Below are 25,043 nucleotides of genomic sequence, written 5' to 3' on the forward strand. Positions count from 1 at the left end.
AAAATGATTCTGTGATTCCTTCCTCCTGGGACAGCGGGGAACTGAGAGACCTTGGAAAAAAGCTCTTGGAGCAACCTGCCTGCTGTGCAGGGATGGAGGGACCCTCATGAGGATGGAAGGATGGCGGGATGCTCCTGGGGAGCAGTGGATGCTCACAGGGAGGGATGGATGCCTGCAGGGAGGAGCTCATGCAAGAGGGATGGAGAGATGGAGAGATGCTCGTGAGGAGGGATTGATGCCCACAGGAATGAAGGGATGCTCACTGGGATGGAGGGACACATACAAGGAGGGAGGGATGTTTGTGGGGATGCAGGGATGCTCACAGGGATGCAGGGATGCTCACAGGAATGCTCCCAAGGAGAGAGGGATGGTCCTGAGGGTGGCTGCTCATGGTAATGGGCATGGGACCTCGAGGCAGCTCACGGTCTTGCCTGCTTGGAGCAAAGACAAAGAGCCTGGGCTTGCAAAGCTGCTGAGTGGTGAGAAAGGCTTTGTAGGACCAAGCCAGGCAGGTTACAGGAGGGTGTTACGGGAGAAGACGTGACATTAGCCCTGGACAAGGTCCTGGGCACGGGCAACGTCCCACACTGTCCCTCGGGTGGCTGCCGCTCGGGGTAGTTTGGCAGGACCCACTGAGGCTTTTCCACCCGAACCTCGGGACAGAAACTCTTCCATCACCCCAGGAAAGGGAAAACGTGAGGTCTCAACCCGGCGAGGCCGAGCACCGGCTGCCCTGGTTTGGGGAGCCCCTGGGGGAACCCTCGGGGCCAGGGGGCTGTGGGGAGTGATCCCAAAACAGCATCGAACCCAGAGGCCAGCTGGGATTTATAACGCAATAGTGCCACCCCGTGCGCTGTGCGAGCCCTGGGCCGCCGTGACAAGCGCATCCGTGGCCCAAGTGGCCTTGGCTGGCACACAGACGGGTGACAGGCAGGACAGGGTCAACTGTCACAGCGGGGTGGTGGCACCGGGGATCGAAACACCCAGGGACTGGAGACGGGCACAGCGGTGAGGAAGGGGTGACGGCCGTGTCCCCACGGGAACCACTCGGTCCCGTTGCAGTTGGGATCCTGCAGATGCCAAAACTGTCTGGGGTTTGTAGTGACACCACAAACCCCACAGAAATGTGAAATATGCAGAAATCACATCAAACTTGGCTGCAAAAGGGGGTTTTATGCTGTTTGATGCTCTGTATTTTGCTGGTGGCTCCTGGACCACGCGGTCCCCTCCTCTGCTCCGTGTCCTGCCCTGGGGGGACATGTGGTGGTGGGGACATGGGAATATCCCACGTGTGACCCTGCAAGGGGACTCCCGTGTCCCCAGCCCTTCCCTGAGCCCTGGGAAAACCTCATACGGGATGTTTGGGATGATTTCCTTGTCACGCTGTATTTGCAGGGCCTGCAGGAGGGAAGGGAGGGAAGGAATTATTTTGTGCACATACAGGGCGATGTTTAAGGCAGCAACAACACATCCTGAAATCCCGCTGCCGGACGAGCTACAGCAACAAGCACAGGTGGGTCAGGGACCAGAGACACCCCAATGGGGATCACCCCGACACCCAGGGACCCGAGGGTGCCTTTGGGTGCAGCTCAGTTCATGTAAGACGAGCACCGAGGAGGGAACACAGAGACATCCCCAAAATTTCCTGCCACGGAGGATTTCAATGCAGGATTGTGACCCAACTCCCTCCGTGCCCATGTACCCCAGAGACTATTTCAGGGCGTGAAACGGGGACAAGAAGCTTTTGGGACAGGACCCCTCTGCCCCTGAGCAATGTTTAGGGTCAAGCTTTTCTCTTTTAGTACTGCACACACAGAAGGGCGCATGTGTGAATACATAAGCATAGCCACGCACCCCACGGTTCCATCGAGGCTGTTGAGGGGCCACCCCCCATCCTATAGGATCCATATAGGATCACCATGCCCTTAAGGTGGGTGGGGGGATTCGCTGGACATGCAGCAGGAAGGAGACGACCCCCCAGGCTGTGCAGATAAATAGACAGCAGCCTTTGCTTGCTGCCAAATAACTGGGGGCAGAGACAGTTTTACGTCCGATCACTGGCACGACACGTGCCCCCCTCCCTCGGCTGCGATGCCAAAGGCTAATCCTCTGGGAATAATAGCCGTAAGCCTCTTAGCCGCCGCGCTGTCCGTGCCCGCCGCTGATGAGCTGATTAAAATCGAATGGAAAAGATTAAACTCGCCCCTCTGGGTACCCCTGGAGCCGCCCCAGCGGTGGGTGATGGAGACAAGATGCTCCCTGGTGGGCTCGGTGGCTTCGCTCTGCCCTGTCCGTCTGTCCATTGCGGGTCTGTCCAGACCAGGGGGCTCTGTAGCCGGGAGGAACATTTCGAGCCTCCGTAATCTCCGCAAATCCCATCCCTGTGCTGCCATCCCAGCCCCTTTGAGGACGGCGGATTATCCGTGTCCGAGCTGCCACCTGGAGCCGGAGGAAACGGTGCCAGAAAAGTCGGTTATGGGCAAAACTTCCTGGGAGGGACCCCCCGTCCTGGCCCTGGGTCAGCGCCAGGGGACACCCCCGATGTCTGACTTTATTGAAGTGGTTGTACGAAACAGCCGCTGCTGCTCTAGACGTGGGACTTGGCAAACACACCGGTCACAGCAGGAAAACGTGGGATTCCCTTGGATTTGAGGCATTTCTGCAGCCTCGCCCCCAGATTTGGCCAAGCGTTGGTTGGGACAGGGACATCGATGTCCCCAGAGTCACATCTCTGCTCCCGGGAAGCAAGGGGAGCGCGTGGAAAGACATCAGGCGAACAGAGCCAAGGGGCCCGCGGCGCTCGGCAGTGCCGCCGTTTGCTCAGGCTGCCCGGGGCGGTGGCTGCGGGGACGTGGGGACAATGGCTGAGGAGGTGGCTGGTTAAATAGAAACGTAATCCCTGCGGAATGGGATGGGGAGACCTGTGGAGCAGCCCCCCCCCATGCAAACCAAGGGGCTGGGTGCTCCTTGCACAGGCTGGAAAGGGGTGAAAAGAAGAGGAGGCTTAGAGCTGAGCTCAGCACTCTCTAGAACTACCTGAAGGGCAGTTCTAGCCAGGTGGGGATTGGTCTCTTCTCCCAGGCATCAGCAATAGGACAAGGGGCCATGGGCTTCAACTCTGCCAGGGGAAATTGAGGCTGGAGATTAGAAAGCAATTCTTTACAGAGAGAGTGGTCAGGCATTGGAATGGCTGCCCAGGGAGGTGCTGGACTCACCGGCCCTGGAGGTTTGTAAACTGAGATTGGACATGGCACTTAGTGTCAATGGACTGGAGTTGGACCAAGGGTTGGACTTGATCATCTCTGAGGGCTTTTCCAACCCAATCGATTCTGTGATTCTGTGAACTGGGTTAAAAAAGAGGCTTTTTGAGTCGGAGCGAGTGACTGAAATGTCACTTCATGTCTGCAGAAGGCACAGGGTGACATCAGAAAGCCCCGTCCTACCCGCAAGACAAAGCTGGAGCTCAAGCCACACGCGTCCGCTGCTTGTGCTTCTGGTTTTCTGCCAATTCCTTTGGTAATTCTCCCCCATCGTTGCCTGTGGTTCTTTTCTGGGGCTTCTGCTGTTGGAAAAAACCCAGGAATTATATTAGAGGAACCCGCTGCAAACTGGGAACGTGGACCAAAGCACGCGGGGTCTCCTGTTGACCCCCTTTCAGAGTAACATTTGGGATTTAACCCCATTTTTGGGGTGGCCCAGCCCTGGCTGGGTGTAGGGACCCACTCTGCTGTGGTCATTATCCCTTTGGGGTTTTACTGAAGTATTTATTGGCCTTTGAGTAGGATCCCACTGCTGGGCTCAATGGAGCAAAGCTGCTCCATCAGTGTCTTGGGTGGTGACATCTCCTGCCAGCCACCAAGTCTCGTTAATATTTAGTCAATCATTCTACAGGCCTGCACTAATTACCCACCTGAGCTACATTTACTCATTACCCATCCAAGCCTGGGCAGAGAGGAGATGCCTGAGGGAATAAATGGGGCAGAAGGAGTCAGGGATGGGACTGAGACCCCCCTGGCCCCTCCTGCAGCCCTCACCAGGTATATATAGTATATCTATACATTTCTATAGTCTTCTATTATTCTGTAGGTGTGTTTAACACACAAGATCTCGCAACAAGGTGGCTGCTCAGAATGTCACACCTCCAGCCACGGGATGCACCCCAAAAGCTGATGTGCCCCAATATCTGCCTCTTTCTCTCCAAACCGCTGTGCCCCACGTTGCTTATTTTCTCTGGGGTGTTTTAAGGCACCTTCTTTGGGTGCTGGGTGGGAATGTGCAGAGATTTGGGGTGCTGTGTGGGAACAGGCAAAGATTGGGGGTCCTGGATGGGAACAGGCAGAGATTTTGGGTGCTGCCTGGGAGTGGGCAAAGATTTGGGGTGCTGGGTGGGAATGGGCAGGGAGTTGGGGTGCTGCCTGGGAATAGGCAGAATTTGGGGTGCTGGATGGGAATGGGCAGAGATGCGGGGTGCTGGAGAAGAACATGCAGACATTTGGAGCGCTGCCTGGGAATGGGCAGAGGTTGGTACCATGTGGGAACAGGCAGAGGTTTGGGGTGCTGGGTGGGAACAGGCAGAGGTTTGGGGTGCTGGGTGGGAATGGGCAGGGATTTGGGGTGCTGGATGAGAACATGCAGAGATTTGGGGTGCTGCCTGGGAATGGGCAGAATTTAGGGTGCTGGGTGGGAACAGGCAGGGATTTGGGGTGCTGGGTGGGAACAGGCAGAGCTTTGGGATGCTGGGTGGGAATGGGCAGAGGTTTGGGGTGCCAGATGGGAATGGGCAGAGATTTGGGGTGCTGGGTGGGAACAGGCAGAGGTTTGGGGTGCTGTGTGGGAATGGGCAGGGATTTGGGGTGCTGGATGAGAACATGCAGAGATTTGGGGTGCTGCCTGGGAATGGGCAGAATTTAGGGTGCTGGGTGGGAACAGGCAGGGATTTGGGGTGCTGGGTGGGAACGGGCAGAGCTTTGGGATGCTGGGTGGGAATGAGCAGAGGTTTGGGGTGCTGTGTGGGAACAGGCAGGGGTTTGGGGTGCTGTGTGGGAAGGTGCAGAGATATGAGGCGCTGCGTGGGAACGGGTAGAGATTTGGGGTGCTGCATCAGCACGGCAAAGAGAAGCAGCAGCTCCATGCACATCCCCGCCGCTCCCCAGCACCCCGATTTTGTTTGCCCATGAGAAGCCCCCCAAATTCCTCGGGGGTGGCCAGAGCCCACTGGGATGTCAATTGGGGCGTCATATAGGTTACTGTAGATAGCTGTAAATCTCTGGCCCTTAGGACCCCAAAACACCTCCCGGCGGAGCCGCCACCAGAGGGCAGCGCCCCCCCATTTTTGGGCGCCGCTTCCCACAATGCAGCGAGCCGGGCCGGGGGCTCCGCTCCGCTCCGCTCCGCTCCGCACAGCGCGCTGCGGCCGCAGGGACCGCGCGGCTCCGCGCAACCTGCGCAACCTCCGCAGCCCCGCAGGTAAGCGCTGCCCCCGCGCCCAGCTCGGATCCTTCGGGTGCTTCATTTTATTTGCCTTTGCTTTATTTTATTTCCGTTTATCTTGTTTTATTTTGGTTTATTACATTCGGTTTTCTTTTTTAAAAAAAAAATTTTTATTTCCTTTTTTAAATTTTTATTTTTATTTTTACTTTTGTTTTATTTTATTTACTTTTATTTTGTTTTATTTTATTTTGTTTTATTACATTTTGTTTTATTTTTCTTCTTAAAAATTTCCTTTTATTTTTAAATTTCCTTTTATTTTTATTTTATTATTTTTATTTTTACTTCTATTTCGTTTTATTTTATTTTGTTTTAGTCTATCATTTTATTTTCTTTTTAAATTTTACATTTTCATTTTTATTTTTCTATTAATTTCAATTCTTTTACTTTTCCTATTTTAATTTATTTTTAATTGTTATCTTTCCTTTCTTTTCCTTTACAATCCCCCCAGTCCATTGGGGGCACCCAGGGGCTCAGCACCCTCCCCTGCCAGGATGGGGACCCCCCCACGTGCCCCGTTTCCCCTCCCCATCCCACACTGGGGTGTCCCCAGGGTGGGGGATTGTTGGAGCAGCATCAGCAGAGGGGTGACCCCTGGCCAGAGGGAAGGGGACACCCCAAAAGTTAAGGGAAACTTGTCCCCATGGCTCTAGGGTGGCACCGTCTCACCTCCGGCTCCTCCAGGATGGTGCAACAGAAATTAATGGCTAATGTGAAAGCAGCTGTTTAACCAGCGGGATCCTCTGCCCCTGGTGAAAGTTGCTTTTGAGTTTGGTCATTTGGGCCATGGGGGATGCCAGGAAAATTGGCCGCTTTGAAAAGGGCTTTTGAGCCGCAAGGAGGAATCCCAGCTGGGGGGGGAGCCCGGGGGAAATGGCTTTGGTGTCCCTGAGAGGGGGTATCGGGGACCCCTCATGTGCCCATTGCTGCTGGGTTAGTGGTTCTCCATCGTTTGGCTGTGGCTGCGTTAACTCCTCGTCCTGGGATGTCACCCGGGAGAGCAGAAGGGCTGGGAGGAGTCGGGACACCCTGGTCTTGCGTGGTTCCCCCCTCGTGTGGTGGATCTGGAGGTGCTCGGGACTCACCAGCTCCCTCTAATTGTGTTTTGGGACGGTTGGTTGTTTAAAAACCTCAGCTTTGCGCAAAAGCCGCCAGCCAGAGCAGCATTAATGACATTTTTCTGTGCCAGGGAGGGAAGTTGGACACAGGCTAAAGCAAATAAACTTGTATTTCATCATGTTGGCTTTGGGTTTCTTTGTTTTCCACCCTGGTCTAGGCAGCCTGGGCTCCCTACAGCCACAAATGTTTCCACGTCCAACATTCATCTTCAAACTCAGGGGCTGAGCAAAACAAAACTGTTCCTTTCTACAAACCTGTGGAAGCTGCTCTGTCCTCTTCATCCCACATGCTTTTCTTTTGGGCCTTTCCCCTCTCGGTCGATGTGGAAGGGGTTTTGCAGGGTTTTGTGGGGTTTCACAGGGTATCTGCTCCAGCCCCGTCCCCATGAAGCAGCTCAGGAGTGGGTGAAAGATGCTGCAGATGTGGAAGGTGCGAGCACTGACCTGACAGCGGCTGCACATCGGTCGGGCTGCGCGCTCCGCGGTGCGGCTCAGGAGGGAAAGGATGCTGGAAAAACGGGTAATTCATGTTATTTTTGTCACGGGAAGGGCTGTTAGGAAAAAAAAAAAGCCTTGAGATATTTCTCTACCCATCCCCACTGCTGCAGGGCTGGCTGGGTCACAGAATCAGAATGTCAGGGATTGGAAAGGACCTCAAAAGACCGTCTAGTCCAATCCCCCAGATCACGACCATGAACCAGCACTGGGCCCTTGTGGCCAGGAAGCCAATGGTACCTGGGGTGGGTTAGAAGGGGGTGGTCAGTAGGTCAGAGAGGTTCTCCTGCCCCTCTGCTCTGCCCTGGGGAGACCACACCTGGAATATTGTGTCCAGTTGTGGCCCCTCAGTTCCAGCAGGACAGGGAACTGCTGGAGAGAGTCCAGCGCAGCCACCAAGATGCTGAAGGGAGTGGAGCATCTCCCGTGTGAGGAAAGGCTGAGGGAGCTGGGGCTCTGGAGCTGGACAAGAGGAGACTGAGGGGGGACTCATTCCTGGGGATCAAGATGGAAAGGGGGAGTGTCAGGAGGATGGAGCCAGGCTCTTCTGGTGACAACCAGTGACAGGACAAGGGGCAATGGGTGCAAACTGGAACACAGGAGGTTCCACTGAAAGATGAGAAGCAACTTGTTGGGGGTGAGGGTGGCAGAGCCTGGCCCAGGCTGCCCAGGGGGTTGTGGAGTCTCCTTCTGTGCAGACATTCCAACCCGCCTGGACACCTTCCTGTGTAACCTCATCTGGGTGTTCCTGCTCCATGGGGGGATTGCACTGCATGAGCTTTCCAGGGCCCTTCCAACCCCTCACATTCTGGGATTCTGTGATCATCCAGTCCAATGCCTGCTTGGGGAGCTGGAGCCCGGATCCAACCCAGCAAGCACGGGAATGTGTCTTTCCAATGCAGGAACCGAGGAGGCTCCAGTGCTGGGGTGGTTGGTACAGATCGTTTCTAGGAGGCTGTAAATGTTGCCAAATTGCCTGCATGGAAATCTCGAGCCTGTGCAGTCCCAGAGATGCGCGGTGGGCACCGTGTGCAGTGGTAGAATGCTGGCCCAGGTTGGGCAGAGAGGTGGTAGATGAACCATCCCTGGAGACATCCCAGGCCAGGCTGGACGGGGCTCTGAGCAACCTGAGCTGGTGAAGATGTCCCTGCTCATGGCAGGGGGGACTGGGGGAGCTTTAATGGTCCCTTCCCACCCAAACTATTCCGTGGTTCTATGTGTGGGAGCGGCAGGATGTGTGAGATGTGGTCCTGTGCCATCCAGCTGATGGCAAACACCAGGGATGCTGGGGAAAGCAGAGTGCTAGCGAAGAAATAAAATAAAAGAAAGATCAAAATTATATAGCATGCTATGCCCTGATGTGCTCTTCCAAAATAAATGGGAGTCCACTGACCCTGTAGCGATGGGCCCTATGTCTTCTTCACTGCAGTGATGCCAGCATAGAATCTATGTCGGAAAGTTAAAAACAGTGTAATTCGTCAAATGGATTCCATCATCTTTTGAGAAAGCAGATGAAACGTAGGTGCCAACATCTCAAGTGCTGTTAGACCGGAGAGAGGGACGATTTTTTTATGCACTGCACAGGTCCCCATCGATTACTCATAATATTTCCAGCACACAGGCTATATATATGTATATATATGTAAATATATATATTTTTACCACGTGTGCACTCACATTTCCATATAACCAAATGCATGGGAAGGAAAATCAGAGGGGATGGAGGAGCCCGGGTGGGTTTTTCCCCAGCAGGACCCCATGTTCTCCAAGAGTCACCTCCAACTGATCCCAGTGACCAGGTTAGATGATGCTTTCTTTTCTCTGACATGGTTTTGACTTCTTTATACCAATCTTCATGCTTTGTGGGGGCGGGAGGATGGAAATGTGATCATCCCTGTAGATAAGTTTGACATTTGTAGCAGATAAAGCCAAATGCAGACGGTTGCTTTGATTTGGCTCAGTTTTGCTGAGTTTGAGGGGAGGCAGGAGGGGGTTTAGGCTGGAGATGGGAAAGGATGTGGCACATGTGTCCCTCGTGTCATGGTGACATCCCACTCTGGGTTTTTTAGGAGAAATAAATCTCTGGGAACAAGCTCTTCCCAACTTTACTTTTGCCCAGAAAGCTGAATTCATCATCTCCAGCCAAAATCTGAAGGTGAGGGAACCTCTGCTCCTGTGTCACCAACATCAATTTTTGTGGCAGCTGTGATCGGATCACTGTGGATCCCAAAAAGGATTTTGTGGTGGTTGGAGTTAAAGGTTTATGGTTGCGTCCTTCACCTCTTCCATTTGTCTTGTCTCACTTGGGAAGGAGAAAAGGGTTTCCAGTCCCATGTTGCTATTTGTCTTTATTACATCTGAGGTTGTTCTCTGGTGGGCCCTGGGGGCAGCTGGCTGGAAACAACCAAACAGAAGGTTTTATGGTGTGTGCTGCCTCGTAGCAGGACCAGGACACGGTCCTGGTGGCCTTTGGGATGGGAGGGGACAGGTGGACACTGGTGGCCGTCACGGGGGGTGGACAGAGCTGCTGGCTGCTCCCACCCAGCGATGGCTCTTTCTGGATGGGCCATTTCTGGGGTTTCTTTCCCAAACATCCTCTGGCTGTTCCCAGAGAGGAGGTACTGGGATGTCCAGTGACAACCGGGGCAGAAGGAGGTGGTGGCATCTTCCCCGGCTGCTCTCTTGGGCTGCACGTCACCTCCCTGCCCTTTCCATATTCCCCTGGAAGAAATAGAGGGTTTGCCATGGAATATGGCCTGGTGATGCTTTTCCCTCCAAATTGGGTCTGATCCTGCCCAGTTTTGCCACAAAATCTTCAGCTGCTTGCCTGGGCCGTTCTTTTAAAATCAAGGCACTTAAAAAACTGCTTTTTCCACCCCTAAAAATAGTTTTGGTGTCTGGGACTCATGCTGGGTTGTGTTCCTGAGGGTTCGGGGATGGCTCTCTTCTTGCGAGCCAATAAGGCCATGTTTATGGTAGAAAATGAATAGGAAATGCTTAAATTGATAAATTACAGCAACAGGAAATGCTAAGGAGTGTTTTCTCCTCCCCGAGGTGATGTCGCCTTGAGTGATGTAGAAGGGCCAAGAGGAGGCAAAAGGGCTTTAAACTAAAGGAGGGAGATTGAGGAAGAAATTGTTTGTGCTGAGGGTGGTGAGAGCCTGTCCCAGGTTGGCCAGAGAGGTGGTAGATGAACCATCCCTGGAGACATCCCAGGCCAGGCTGGACGGGTCTCTGAGCAACCTGAGCTGGTGCAGATGTCCCTGCTCATGGCAGGGGGAACTGGGGGAGCTGGGAAGGTCCCTTGACTTGTCCTCCTGCATATTGGTGGGAATTCCTTCAGTGAGGCTCCCCGTTGGAAGACGAAGCATAAAAATGGTTATATATATACATACATATATATATATTTATATATATGGATGCCTTGACTGCCGCTGGCCTCGTGCTGTGCGGTCCTGTCCCGGGCTTTCGCTACATCCTGGCTCTGGCATTGGTTTAAAAATCTGAGGTCATGGCTTCATGGCACAAAACCACCATTTCCCGAGCCTGGGGATTTGCTGGAGAATTACTAACGCCAGTACATGCGAGAAAATGTCAACGTGTTCGTATTTGAAAAGCGGCTCCGTGGGGGAATCCCGTGGGGACACGCGTGCCGGCTGCCATCGGTGGGTTTGGCCGCGTGTGTCAGTGGTGGGATCGGGGTGAAAACTTTGCATTTCCTCACTTTTGGCATATTTTCTTTTACTTTGCTGGCATCGTAGAGATTTCTTACAGCTGAAAATGCTTGGGCATCTTTTTTTTCAGAGTTTTCTCAATTCCTTTTCCCCCAGTTTTCATTTCACAGTTCACCTTTCTTTCTGGCTGTAGTTTCTGCTGGGGCGTTGGGCTTCCTAGAGCAAGGGTAAAAAAGATTTTAAAAAGCAGGCATTTAATAATAGATCAAAAATGAGACTAAGCATTAAGTCAGCCCTCCCCTACCTTCTCCCTTCCCAAAAAGCAACGCAAAAAATATTGCGAATTGGCTTGAAAAAGGGGCGAGAAAACAGTGAAGATCAAACCTGACATTACGTATAGATGAGGTGTTTATATTTTATTCAATGAGTGTGTACCACCACCCTTCTAGGAAAGCCACGCTCCCCTGAATTTCTGTATGTGATTGATAAAACAGTAGAGATAAAGTGGAACAATGAAAATTCAGCGAGTGTTGAGCTCCAAAGGTGAATGCAACGGGCATCGTGAGCAGGAGCGGGCAGGGGTGGCTGCCTGGGGCACCTGAAGGTCTGTGCACACCAAGTGGCATTGGTGGTGGCTCCCAAAAAACAGGAGGCCTAACAAGATGCTGCTTGGTGTCCATCCCCAATGATGCTTTGGATCCATTTTGACCATGTTGGGTGGAGTGGTGGGGTCTCAGAGGGGAGGGAAACCCAGGTGGCTTTGTGCAAGATGAGACATGACTTTCCTGGAGAGGCTTCGCCTTGGCACCAGGTGATGAGTCCATCAACCCAAGGCCTGCTCTTGTTTGCTGTAACTCCTCTGGCTCCTATGCGTCTTCATTTTGATGGGTCCCAGGTGGGAGGGTGGGAATTGGGACTTGGAATGGTCTTGGCTGCCTCACCAGCCCACGGGGATGCTCTCCTGGCTCATCCCAAAGGTCTGCAGAGCCAGCGTGGACATCATGGATGTTGACCGTGTGAGCTCAAGTGAGCCAGGTTGGGAGGATGTTCAAGGGGGAAGCTCTTGCTCATGTGTCCACCAGAGACAGGACAGCAGAGAGGACAACCTTTAGTCTGCCCCAACCTGTGGTTCTGTTTGCACCCTCAAGAAATTAAACAGGTTTGGGCCCCTCACACCAAAAAAGCCCTTGAGGTGCTGGAGCGAGTGGAGAGAAGGGAACGGAGCTGGTGAGGGGCTGGAGCACAAGTGTGATGGAGCGGCTGAGGGACCTGGGGGGTTCAGCTGGAGAACAGGAGCTGAGGGGAGACCTTCTGATCTCTGAACTGCCTGAAAGGAGCTTGGAGCCAGGGGGGTCGGGCTCTGCTCCCCAGGAACAAGCGCCAGGAGCAGAGGAAACGGCCTCAAGTTGCGCCAGGGGAGGTTGAGGTTGGATGTGGGAACAATTTCTTCCCCAAAGGGCTGTGGGGCATTGGAACAGGCTGCCCAGGGCAGTGCTGGAGTCACCAGCCCTGGAGGGTTGGACAGACGGACATGAGGTTCTCAGGACATGGCGCAGTGCTGGACTTGACAATGTGAGATTAATGGTTGGATTCAGTGATCTTGAGGGTCTTTTCCAACCAAAATGATTCTATGAGTCTATAAATACGAAGAGGGACATGTGCCATAGCCAGTCCTCTCCAGTGTTGTCTTTGTCCAACACAGACAACCCACCCTGGGTCATGCCATGGGGATGAAGGCCCATGGCTCCAGCGGCAGAATAATTTTCTTGCTAAATCACCAACTTTTAAGAACAGACGGTGTCCCAGCTCCTCTCACTGCACAGCCACAGCAGGGAAGAGGCTGAGGAGCTTCCTCCGTCGCAGCCATGGGTGGTGTGGGCCTGGCAGGAGGAGAACACGAGCAGCAATCCCACACATGGGTCTGGCATGTGGGGCTGTGCTCGTTCACCAAGGGCTGCTGGAGCACGAGACGAGGCAAAACCCGCCCGTCCAACAGAAAGCTCCACTCCCACGTGCAATTAGCATCCTCTGAGGTGAAATTTATCTTCTTTGTCACCATTTCATTTGACACTGTCTCCCACAGCATCCTCACAGATAAACTGAGGGACTGCGGTCTGGATGATCAGGTGGTGAGGTGACTGTGAACTGGCTGAAGGGAAGAAGCCAGAGAGTCGTGGTCAATGGGGCAGAGTCCAGTTGGAGGCCTGGATCTAGTGCAGTGTTCAAGGGTCAGTGCTGGGGCCGGTATTATTCAATATATTCATCAATGACTTGGATGAGGGACTAGAGTGACTGTCAGCAAGTTTGCTGGTGACACCAAGCTGGGAGGAGTGGTGACACTGGAAGCTGTGCTGCCATCAGAGACCTGGACAGGCTGGAGAGCTGGGCGGGAAAAATTCAATGAACAAGAACAAGGGCAAGTGTAGAGTCTTGAATCTGGGCAGGAACAACCCCAGGTTCCAGTGTAAGTTGGGGAATGACCTGTTGGAGAGCAGCGTAGGGGAAAGGGACCTGGGGGTCCTGGGGACAGCAGGGTGACCATGAGCCAGCACTGGGCCCTTGTGGCCAGGAAGGCCAATGGGACCTGGGGTGGGTTAGAAGGGGGTGGTCAGTAGGTCAGAGAGGTTCTCCTGCCCCTCTGCTCTGCCCTGGGGAGACCACATCTGGAATATTGTGTCCAGTTGTGGCCCCTCAGTTCCAGCAGGACAGGGAACTGCTGGAGAGAGTCCAGCGCAGCCACCAAGATGCTGAAGGGAGTGGAGCATCTCCCGTGTGAGGAAAGGCTGAGGGAGCTGGGGCTCTGGAGCTGGACAAGAGGAGACTGAGGGGGGACTCATTCATGGGGATCAAGATGGAAAGGGGCAGTGTCAGGAGGATGGAGCCAGGCTCTTCTGGTGACAACCAGGGACAGGACAAGGGGCAATGGGTGCAAACTGGAACACAGGAGGTTCCACTGAAAGAGGAGAAGCAACTTGTTGGGGTGAGGGTGGCAGAGCCTGGCCCAGGCTGCCCAGGGAGGTTGTGGAGTCTCCTTCTGTGCAGACATTCCAACCCGCCTGGACACCTTCCTGTGTAACCTCATCTGGGTGTTCCTGCTCCATGGGGGGATTGCACTGGATGAGCTTTCCAGGGCCCTTCCCATCCCTGACATTCTGGGATTCTGTGATCTTAGTCTCAGCTCTGTAGTTTTAGATTTGGAGGAGAAGCTGTTTTGTTGCCTGCTGCTCTTCTTTATTCCTCAAAAAGGAGGAAAATCAGATGTGCCAGGACTTAATCTTTAGGAAAAAAAAAACACCAGCCCCCCAAAAAAAACAACAAAAAGCACAACCAAACAATAAATCTGGACTTTGGAAACAACCACTTGGAGGCAGAATGAACCTCAATGTGAAACGCGTTTGTCTTCCACCTTTTCCTGAGGCTGGCTGGGAGTAAAGCACGGGGAGAAGAGGGGGCAAGGATTTACTTTCTTTTCATTTCAAATATATTCCAATATATTCTTTTATTTAAATTTCTTTTTCAAGTTTGGGTGGAGCAGACCTCGCTGGACGTGGGCTGGAGGCAGGAATGCACTAATTTTATTGATTTACCTGTTTTTAATGGTGAGGCCCTGAGGCAGAATAGCAAAGCTGAGGCCGCATTGCGGGCTGCGTGCAGGCAAAAGGAACGTTCTCCCCCACAAATCCTTCTTCCCGGCACCAACGAGATCAACAGTGAAGATACGTGATTGAGTCAGCAATGCAGATGCCATCAAATCTCTGCTGTATTCCAGTGTATGAATCAGAGCAGTGCCAGAGCCTCATATCCTGCACGTCCTGGTAAAAATGCACTTACCTCCAAGGAAACAAAATATGGTAAAATCCCATTATCCTGCCCGTCGCGAGCACCTGTAACTCACCGGCACCAGTAGCGCTGATTTTATTGCAACTCGTGCAATAGCACACATAGATAAGCCAAAATATCTATGTTTTTAAAATATTTGCAGACAAAGTGATCCAGCATATCTATATGCATACACACACATATATATGAATATAGAAATATGGTTATTTTCTGGAGCACAAGCTGTGTTAACGCCCTCTTAGACCAGTAAGAGCAGCGTGTGCCACTGGTCTGGATACCTGTTGTTTAATGTATTTTTCTAACGTATTGTATTCTTGGGGAGCGAGGGGGATTAGCTTGATTTGACTTCCCCACCATGCGTTTACATCCCAAATCAGCTTAATTTCCAGACTTAAAGTTTTTCCCTTTTAGTTTGCTATGAAAATTGACACGCAGAAGCAAAACTCTTTATCCTCAGAAGTTTTCTGCTTCTCCTTGGCAAGACTTTTCCATCCCCACCTCCTGGTCTTGAAGGCACGAACCTCATCCAGATCAGTGACAGCGTTTCCTTCTGGACCCGGTGTGGGAGGTCTCGATGGGAGGGAAGGAGATTTGCAGTTATGCTGTTTATATCCCCTAAACAGAGATACAACAGTGAGATTTTGCAAGATATTGTCCCCAAGGGACAGCGTGGAGTTGTTTAAAAGACATTTGTGCTCCTGGTGGAGGCAGAGAAGGACAATTTTCACCGCTTTTCCTCCTTTGAGAGGCTTGTTCGTTCCTTGGGGTTTCTCTGCACCGGAGTCTACAGAAGTTGAGGGGATAACAAACATTTCTGTTGTTCCCTGTCTGTAGATTTAAGGGAAAACTGCTTCAAATCAACCACCCTTAAGCTGCATCATAAATCTCGCTGCAGAAATACGGGGCCTAGACATTGATAATTAGGAGCTTGCACAATAAAGAGCTGGAATGTTTCACGCATGACACAACATCTTTGGATCCAGCTGATGCTGTGCAGAGATCTGTGTGAAAGTTCTGGGCAGCCGAGCTGGAGGTTTTGCTCCTGTTTGTGCCTTTTTGAAGAAGAACATTGGAAGGAATAATTAGTTTTCACTCGTTCGTGTTCCGGCAAAGGTGTGTTTGGGGTGTAGGTATTTCCTGGCAACAAAGCTGAGATCTTACCAGCTCTTATGTGAATGTTCTTAATTCTTTTCAGATGCAGATGAAAGTAATTGGAGGGCTGGTGGTATTTTGATATCCACCTAGGAGATTATGACCTTGGATTTAGTCAATCAAATAATATCAAGATTAAGAGTGAAAATAGCTGAGCTTGTCAGTCACAAGGAATTGTGTCGCAGCCTGGGCTCGAATCCATCACCTGAAATCAGGAGACTCTGGCAGGGTATCCTTCATTCATCAGCAAGAGGGATCACAGAGAGACCATTTAACTGCAATTCATCAATTTAGCAGGCGACTCAATTAAGTGGGGGCTGGAGAGAGAATCACAGAGTTACAGGATCCCAGAATGTCAGGGATGGGAAGGGACCTGGCAAGCTCATCCAGTGCAATCCCCCCATGGAGCAGGAACACCCAGATGAGGTTACACAGGAAGGTGTCCAGGCGGGTTGGAATGTCTGCACAGAAGGAGACTCCACAACCTCCCTGGGCAGCCTGGGCCAGGCTCTGCCACCCTCACCCCAACAAGTTGCTTCTCCTCTTGCAGTGGAACCTCCTGTGTTCCAGTTTGCACCCATTGCCCCTTGTCCTGTCACTGGTTGTCACCAGAAGAGCCTGGCTCCATCCTCCTGACACTCCCCCTTTCCATATTGATCCCCATGGATGAGTGGCATTCCAGCCCTTCATCAGTCTTGAAGGAAGAAGCCGGGCTGGAGGTTTCTTTGTGAATGTGGTATTTTAGACATTTGTGTATTCCTGAGTACATCCAAATACTCATTTTTCTGGGTGGCTATACCTAAATCTTCAGGTGGCTTCACTGCAGATGACTGCTTGGGATGTCTCCTCTGGTCTATGACAGTGCTATCTTGTTTTGCCCTTATGATCAACATCTGTCTTGTTTTCTTACAAAATGAGACTCAGTCTCACCCAAGTTCCTTATCACCCATACGTGTGTATGTTTGCGCCAGCCCAATAACTTCTGAACCTGTCGGCCCGTTTTAGTCAAGCCTGACAAAGAGATCCAGGTCTGCAAGGGTAATTAAGGTTGCATAAGTCCATGAAAAACAGGCAGACAGGCATTAGGGATTGCTCAGGTTCTTACTGAGCCTCGGGGAGAGGTGCAGCTGCAGCTTGTGTGAGCAGATACCAGACAGTCCCCATGAGGGAGAGATCTTCCACCCATTCCGGTCAGGAGAAGCACCAACCAGACCAGAACGTGGCCCCTCTGTTGCTTTGCTAGACCCCAGGTCTGTGGATTGTGGTCTCTACTTGCAGTTAAACTTGTTCTCAGTTTAAACGTGGTGGTGGTTCGGACAGAAATAGCCCGAGTAGAAACGGGATGGTGCTGGAGAAGCCTGTGGCTTGGTGGGAGGTGTAGCCACTCACCTGCTTTCTGGAGCAGCAAAGGACTTCAGCAAGTCCAAGGGACTCCAGGTTGTGAACATTTCCTCCTGGCTGGGTTTCTCACAAGTCCTGTTGTTTTCTTTCAACGAAAGCAAGAGAAAATGAGAATTCATTTGGTTTTAATAAAAAATACCTCTGAGGAGATGAAGTAAAATGAACTTTTAGCAAGAGGAATAGGTGGAGATTTAAAACACGTCCTTTTGCTGTTCCTTGCACATGCATGTGTAGCCAGACCCCTTCTCCTTGTGTAAAGTGGGAGAACTAAATTGAAAAGGAGACAATATAAATCAGGATGAAAGGGAAGCAAAGAGGATGAGTCAGCTCTGTTCCCGCCTACCCAAACCAAGGGAAGCCTGCACGATGGGTTTTGTGCAAAAAAGATAATGCATCAGATTGATGACAGCTCATGAGATACGCTGTGAGAGGTATGGAAATTGCCGGTAGGTACTTGAATGTCACCGACTGCACAGAATGAATTGTAGGTTGAGTTGCAACAATTTCACTAAAGCTTTGTGTATTAACATACAAACACCAAGTAAGTCCAATCTTTGAATTTTTATCTGTTTCAGTTTAAAAGTCAAACAGGCACATTACAGAAGTGTCATCCATTTGAGTCAATTGTTCCTTTGTGGAAAGGATGCACCTGGGCTTATTGATAATGTGATTGAGGTGCTTAGGAACACAAGTGTGTTGGGTTTATTCTCCCTTTAGTAAATTATTCTTGTTTCTGGCACTTTGCTAAAGTATTTTTTCAGTCTGGTCTCTTCTGGAAGTCTCCGCTGTGTGGAGCATTAGTAACGGAGATGCTCTGTATGTCATTTTTCCTCTGTGAGTGTGTTATAAGCCTGACTTTCTTCATGTCTTTCTTTTGTAAATTTTAAGGTAGTCTTGTTTGCTGGAGGAAAAAACGAGATGGAGAAGAGAATCTAGAAATTGTGATTTTATACTTTCTAGTGAGTAGGCTCAGCTGCTTTTTTTCTCTTGGTTAAACCACATCAGCTGAAATGCAAGTTAGTGGCCAAAACTCCCTGTTGATCTCCATCGTACCATCACTTCACCTATTTTACCTCCTCTGCTGCTTGTTCTGTGCAGAGAAGATACAAATTCGGTCTCACACGCACTTGAGAAGTAACTTTATCTATGAGGTTTCAGGTTTGGGGGTAAATATTTTAGGTTGTAGGTGCGTCCCGCTGTCAAAGGAATGCAAAGGAAATTCTGCCTAGTGAAGGGGGTACGTGACTGGGAGCCCCAAATTTCCGCTTGTGCTCGGCTGGTTTTAAAAACTGCATTTTAGGAGCTGTAGCCAACGACTTCACCATTCCGCCTTTGTTCCCATCTTTAAACAGTTCCCAGCACCCAAGGAGGTGGTTCTGAGGATTAGTCATTGCTTTTAAAGCTCTTTGAAGATGGCAAGTGGCGTGGAACAGCTCAGTGTTTATTAATGGCTTGATATGACGAGGATTTGTTTTACAGCTGAGTTTCGATGCGCCAGGACAGAACCTCAGCAAGTTGAAATTGGCATCGCTTCATTGATCTCATCCCAGGTGATGGCACCTGATGGTCTGGCCCATCACACCTGATCCGTGGGCTGAAACATGGAGTCCTCTTGTTGCTCCTCCAGCATCTTCTCCTTCCTCTGGCCTCCTGCCACAATTTGAATCTGTTTCTGTGTTTTTGGCTTTGTTCCTTCTAAGTGTTTTCAATTTTGTTGGCTTCAGCTGATCCCAGTGGTGTCTTTTTATGATGCGCTTTATTCAGCTGCTTCTACTGCTTCAAGTGCAGTAATACTTCTGAAGTTCAACCTGTATTTTAATTACACAAAAAAAAGGACAAAGCGTAGTGTTGTTCTGTCACTGGTGGGAGAAAAAGAGGATTTTTGTTAATCTTTAAAGATGATTGAATTTAAACCTGACATAGTGGTTTTAGTGGCATATTGCTGTAATCATAAGGGCAAATTATTGTTTGTTCTTGCTTTCCTGGGAGCCAGTACTAGCATTGAATAAACACAAGTATTGCCATCTGTTGGATGATCTCGAAGCTCTTCAGGACCAGTGAATGAAGACTTGGAGAGTGTCATTAGTTTCTCTACCCATACAGAAGCTGAAACAACTTTCCAGGGCTCAGGTTGAGGTAACGACTACAGGGGACCACAACTCCTGATCCACAGCAGCCTATTTATTGTGCTACATCAAATCCTTCCCAACACCAGCTGGAGTGATTTCCATGTTTATTCTCCCATTTGCCCCTCTCATTGACCTCAGCTTTTCTGCACCGATGGCATAAAAAGCTTCACCGCCTGGTTTGGTAGGTGACGAGATTTCAAAGCGACGTGGTGTTGTCAGCCCGTGTGTTTCTGCAGAGCTGCTGTGAGTCGACTTGACTTTACAGAGAGGGAAAGAAGGGATGGGAGGAGGAGAGTGTGTACTAGGGGTTGTGCGAGTGCACGGTCCTCTCCTCCGCGAGGTCCAAGCAGCTCGCGTCCATCTCTGCAGAGAACCACCGTCTTACTGCCTTGGTGGTTGTCAAAGTCAATCTGAGCGATAATCAAATTAAAGAAGCCGGCGTTTGCACATCCATCACCCGGCACTGAGTCCGTGGGTTTGCATTTAGGGAAAAACAGAAGAGAAATCGCTTTCTTGGGCAAACTTGGGTTTTTATTGCCTCCTTGAACTGTCTCTGCAATCTTGCCAACCAGTGCCAACATAAGACACCGCAAATGCAACTGCCCCTTGAAGATCACGGGATGGCACTGAGTGCAGTCTAGATCAGAGCGGTTTGCCCCAAAACTCCACCCATAAATATACTTTTGCAAACGTTTTAGGCGGGACTACCAAAGCCCTGCTCCCCCGTGCCCACCTTTGCTCACTGCTGTTGCTTTTCCTTCATCCCGTGAACAGAAGCGTTGCTGACAACACGGGCACGGCTGCATGGACAACTGGTCCACCAGTGATCTGGGTTAAAAGAAAATGTTTAACAAAGTAGTTTTTGCCACATTCATTTTACTTGAGCATCAGCTCTTGCTTTGCATGAGAATAGAAATGAATTTTCTTTCCAGTTCTGAAAACCTGAAGACATGCTGAACGGATAGAAATTGGCTCTATTTATAGGCCACAGAATCCCTTTGTAAAATAAACCAGTTTGTTTTAATTTAAACGATGTATTCCGCGCATTTAGCTTAATTTTATTTAACTCCAAGTTTTACATGCCTTTTTCCTGCGTTCTAGTTGTTTTTTAAATTTGTGACATAAATCCTAAGTACAGTTAAAAAGTGAGGCCAGTCATTAAGAAACTTCATTTGCTGTTTTTAACATAAATTGTGTTGACTTGCATGGTTTATTAATTCGTACAAATGCCCAACTGTGAAAATAGGACAAATTTCCAGTGTAGCCAAAGGCCTGATTTACAGAGAAATACGCCTGTTCTCCACCAGCAAAAGTCAGCGTTTCATTAAGAATAAAAAGACGAGAAATACAAAGCAAGACAGTTTCAATCGATCACTTAGAACTGAAGTATTTGGCTGTTTTGCATCAATAAATCTGGTAGGGAAGGTAGGATGGTGGAAGAAGGATTGGTGGGCAAGTTAGCAATAGCGTTTCTCAAGGACTCGTCTCAAGACCAGTGTTAATCAAAGTATTACCTAATGATATAGCAGAAATAAATGGGATTTGGAGATGTCGTCAAAAGTGGGAAAAATAGGACATCCTGTCAGAAGAATGAATGACTTTAGGACTATTTGCCTGTAAGCAAATGCAAGTTCTGATAGAAAGATGGGGCTTCTATATAGGAACTGGAATGTATTAATCAATCATAGGCTAATTCTGATGTCCCAATGACAAAGATGTATATACCGGGATCACATTTGTCAACCAAGTCATTTCCACGAGCGACAAGGAATGCGAATGCCACTGCAAAAGGTTTTGGTGAGGCATTGTTTAAAATGTACTATGTGTTCCTTGTCCACATGGGAGAAAGATTGATTTCCACTGTAAAAGGTGCTAGAAATGACCTGGAAAACAGAAAAAGCAGTTCACAAAACAATTAAAGGAGCATGGACAGTAAGGCAGTGACAAAAAAAGGCAGAGAAAAATTATATTCCTTCTCTATAAATACACTAGCATAAATACCGGAGAGAGAGAGGAGTTATTTAAGTTGAATGTCAATTCTGGCACTAGAACTAATGGCTCTGAATAAGTTTAGGCTGGAAATGAGCAGAATGGCTTCAAACCAAGTGAGGTTCTTGAATAGCCTTCTAATGGGAATTGTGTAACAGGGGCTAAAAACGTGATTGCTGTGAAGATGGAGCCTGATAAATGTATTAATGGGATTACGCTACGTGGTTGACTTCGGTATTAAGGGATCAGACTCAGGATTTCCGGTCCTGTGCTTTTGTAAATATACTTAAGAATCCTGCAGGTAAAAACGTAGAAGGGTTCTATTTTAAGAAATATTTTCATAATGATTCAGCTTGGAGTTGGTTTCTCTCTTTCTAATGCACCAATAACTGAATTGAGTGAACTGCGGAAAGAAGGAAGGTCCTTTCTGCACTGGGAAAAAGCAGCAGCTGGCAACCGTTTCCCTATTTTAGTGGCTGATCTTGGCAGCAAGCCTGTGCTGCTTAGATATATATTTAAAAAAAATCAAAATTAGAGCATTTTGGTACATTATAGTAAAGTTAGGCCTTGAAATAGACTGCGCTCAAAATGATATTTATTATTATTTACCTTTGTAATTATGCTTTTTAAAAAACCCGCCGCACTTAATGCACAATAACATTTATTATCCATCTCGCCGTTCTCTTTATCGATCCCCATTTTCCCCATTTACTAGTAGTCACCAGTTTTCTTGTTGCTTTGCTAAAGCCCCAGTGGATAAGACCAACTGCCTTTTTGTCAAAAGAAGCCGGTTATTTTATGAAAGATGGGTGCCAGGTTCTTTTAGCACGATGTAACCGTGATCTCACGGTGCGCTTTACACGCTGCATTCCCGTGCCTTTTATATTTTGATTCGGACTCTTCTCAGATCTGTCTGCAATTGAGAGCTGTGGCTTCCCCGAGCGCTGCTGATCACCACGATTTGGGAGAGCCGCTGTTTGTATTGACGGGATGCCGCGTTGTAATGGAAAATTCACATTTTTCACGTGAACAAAAACACCAGCCACGCACATCGGCGCTTCCAAACACGAGCTGCGCGACCAGGAGGTTCATTCCAGCACTTCCAAGCTTTTACGATGAAGGTTTCTGAATTTGAGTTGGAGGATTGAGTTGGAGGCTTTGCTGGTGGACACGACGTTTCGGCAGCCCGGAGCAGAGCGCACCGAGCAGTGCAGATGACTTTCCCCTGGCTGGGGAGATCGCGGGCAGACTTTCTTGTAGCCCACCCTGCATTCACCCCTCCATTCTACACTCTCATTACTCAAAGGTGAGGCAGCACCTATATTCAGTCTGAGGGCTCGACGCTGACTATATCTCCTCATTGCTTCCCTGCATGTGCTTTTTATTCTCCTCCTCTATTCAGGCTGCAAATGGCAGATGGTTTTTCATCTTCAGGTTCAAGATCTTCCCATTGGAGCCTTTCAGCCATTCAACCCCGTTAGCTTCACAGACTAGTTCCCTTAGTTACCTCAACTTTTCCTTTTGAAATTGAAAACCTCACAGACCTGCTTTTATTTTGCTTAAGTTGAACCAATTTGTGGAAAACAGGCTCGAATTGAGTGATCACAAGCAGCTTTTATTACAACATCTCACTGTTTGCCCGAAGTCTACAGCAGAATCGCCTCTCGTTTGCTCAGCGCCTATTTTGTACAGAAGTCTGTCGGCTATTACATCCTGGACTTACAGAGCCCTGCTGTTAGTATTTGTTTTTCCTTCTATATCTGGAATTTAAGGCTCCCTTATCAGCCAGTTCCTAGGAGTATTTCTTTCTCTCTCTAGTCATTTTTAAAAGCTCTCTGCACACATCCAAATCTGACGGTGGGGTTTCCAGCGCACCTCTAACACAATCCCAGCAGACAGCCTTTTACAGTCTTTTCCCTAAGTGACTTTAATCCAGAACGATCGTTTTATGCGTGCTATCGCTTTGGATTTCTAGCAAACACAGATGATTCACTCCGTTCACAGAAAGAACCGCGGAGCAGTGTCCCAAAAGATTACTTCAATAGAGTTTTGGAAGTGGATTTGGGGTAACCATGGGTAGTGTGCACGCTCAGGTCTGACTTTGCTTTGGAGCTTTGAGGGTGTGTTGGTTTGGGTTTTTTAACCACCTGTTTACATGTTTCACAGTATCACAGTATGTTTGGGATTGGAAGGGACGTCAAAAGATCATCCAGTCCAATCCCCCTGCTGGAGCAGGAACACCCAGGTGAGGTCGCACAGGAACATGTCCAGGCGGGTTGGAATGTCTGCAGAGAAGGAGACTCCACAACCCCCCTGGGCAGCCTGGGCCAGGCTCTGCCACCCTCACTGAGAAGAAGTTTTTTCTCAAATTTAAGTGGAACCTCTTGTGTTCCAGCTTGATCCCATTACCCCTTGTCCTATCATTGTTGGCCACTGAGAAGAGCCTGGCTCCATCCTCATGGCACTCACCCTTTATATATTTATAAACATTAATGAGGTCCCCCCTCAGTCTCCTCTTCTCCAAACTAAAGAGCCCCAGCTCCCTCAGCCTTTCTTCATAAGGGAGGTGCTCCACTCCCTTAATCATCTTGGTTGCCATACGCTGGACCCTCTCCAGCAGTTCCCTGTCCTTCTTGAACTGAGGGGCCCAGAACTGGACACAATATTCCAGATGTGGTCTCACCAGGGCGGAGTAGAGGGGCAGGAGAACCTCTCTCGATCTACTAGCCACCCCCCTTCTAATCCACCCCAGGATGCCATTGGTCTTCCTGGCCACAAGGGCCCAGTGCTGGCTCATGGTCACCCTGCTGTCCACCAGGACCCCCAGGTCCCTTTCCCCTACACTGCTCTCTAATAGGTCATTCCCCAACCTATACTGGAACCTGGGGTTGTTCCTGCCCAGATGCAGGACTCTACACTTGCCCTTGTTAAATTTCATCAGGTTATTCCCTGCCCAACTCTCCAGCCTGTCCAGGTCTCTGATGGCAGCACAGCCTTCTGGTGTGTCAGCCACTCCTCCCAGCTTAGTGTCATCAGCAAACTTGCTGATAGTACACTCTATTCCCTCGTCTAAATCGTTAATGAATATATTGAATAATATTGGCCCCAGCACTGACCCCTGAGGCACTGCACTAGATACTGGCCTCCAACTAGACTCCGCACCATTGACTACCACTCTCTGGCTTCTCTCCTTTACTGACCTTCTTTATGATGCCTATAATTTCTAACAGGTTGTTTTTCTGACAGTCATGTAGCAAGAATTATTTCCAGTTTGTAGTAACCAAACGTGGGGACAAACAAAGGAGCTGGTTTAAGCACACAGGTCTCTGTGAACGGAGTCTGCGTTCCCCGAGTCCCCCGTCTTTTCAAGCACTCTCGCCCATCTGGCGGGTTGTCAAGGCCCCTCAAAGCTGCGTGGACTCAAGTTTGAGCTGAAGTGCTGGAAACTCGCAGCGTTGAGGCCGGTGCAACAAAGCACATGCTTAAAATGGTGCTTTTGTGCTTTCCTGGGCTGCTTGTTTTGCAGTCACTTTTAATTTAAGTTTAGACAGTGCTGAATGCTTAATTAAAAGAAGTGCTTTTGGTAGACAAGAGCGCAATGCCCGAGCTGCCCTGCAGTTACAATATGTAGGCGTTTGGGGATTATGTTATATACAAATGAAATGATTGTTTCTTTTTAACTCCTGTTTAAATATAGTTTGAATTATGGAATATTTAGTAGAACAGAAGAAGCTGGCGCTTGCCAGCTTTTTCATACC

General features: G+C 49.6%; 1 protein-coding gene across 2 annotated transcripts in view; it reads left to right on the forward strand.

Moving 5' to 3' along the window:
• Positions 1-5,396: 5,396 nt before the first annotated feature.
• EXTL3 (exostosin like glycosyltransferase 3) overlaps positions 5,397-25,043 on the forward strand; it is a 161,470-nt gene continuing 141,823 nt past the window's right edge. The window contains exons 1-2 of one of the 2 annotated variants that reach the window (XM_065055569.1): positions 5,419-5,466; positions 6,967-7,125. The gene's annotated coding sequence lies outside the window, so the exon portion shown is untranslated. Of the gene's footprint in view, positions 5,467-6,966; positions 7,126-25,043 lie in introns of both variants that reach the window. The other variant, XM_065055568.1, reaches the window with a different exon arrangement.

This window comes from Columba livia, chromosome 3 (assembly GCF_036013475.1).
Source record: "Columba livia isolate bColLiv1 breed racing homer chromosome 3, bColLiv1.pat.W.v2, whole genome shotgun sequence".
NCBI lineage: Eukaryota > Metazoa > Chordata > Aves > Columbiformes > Columbidae > Columba > Columba livia.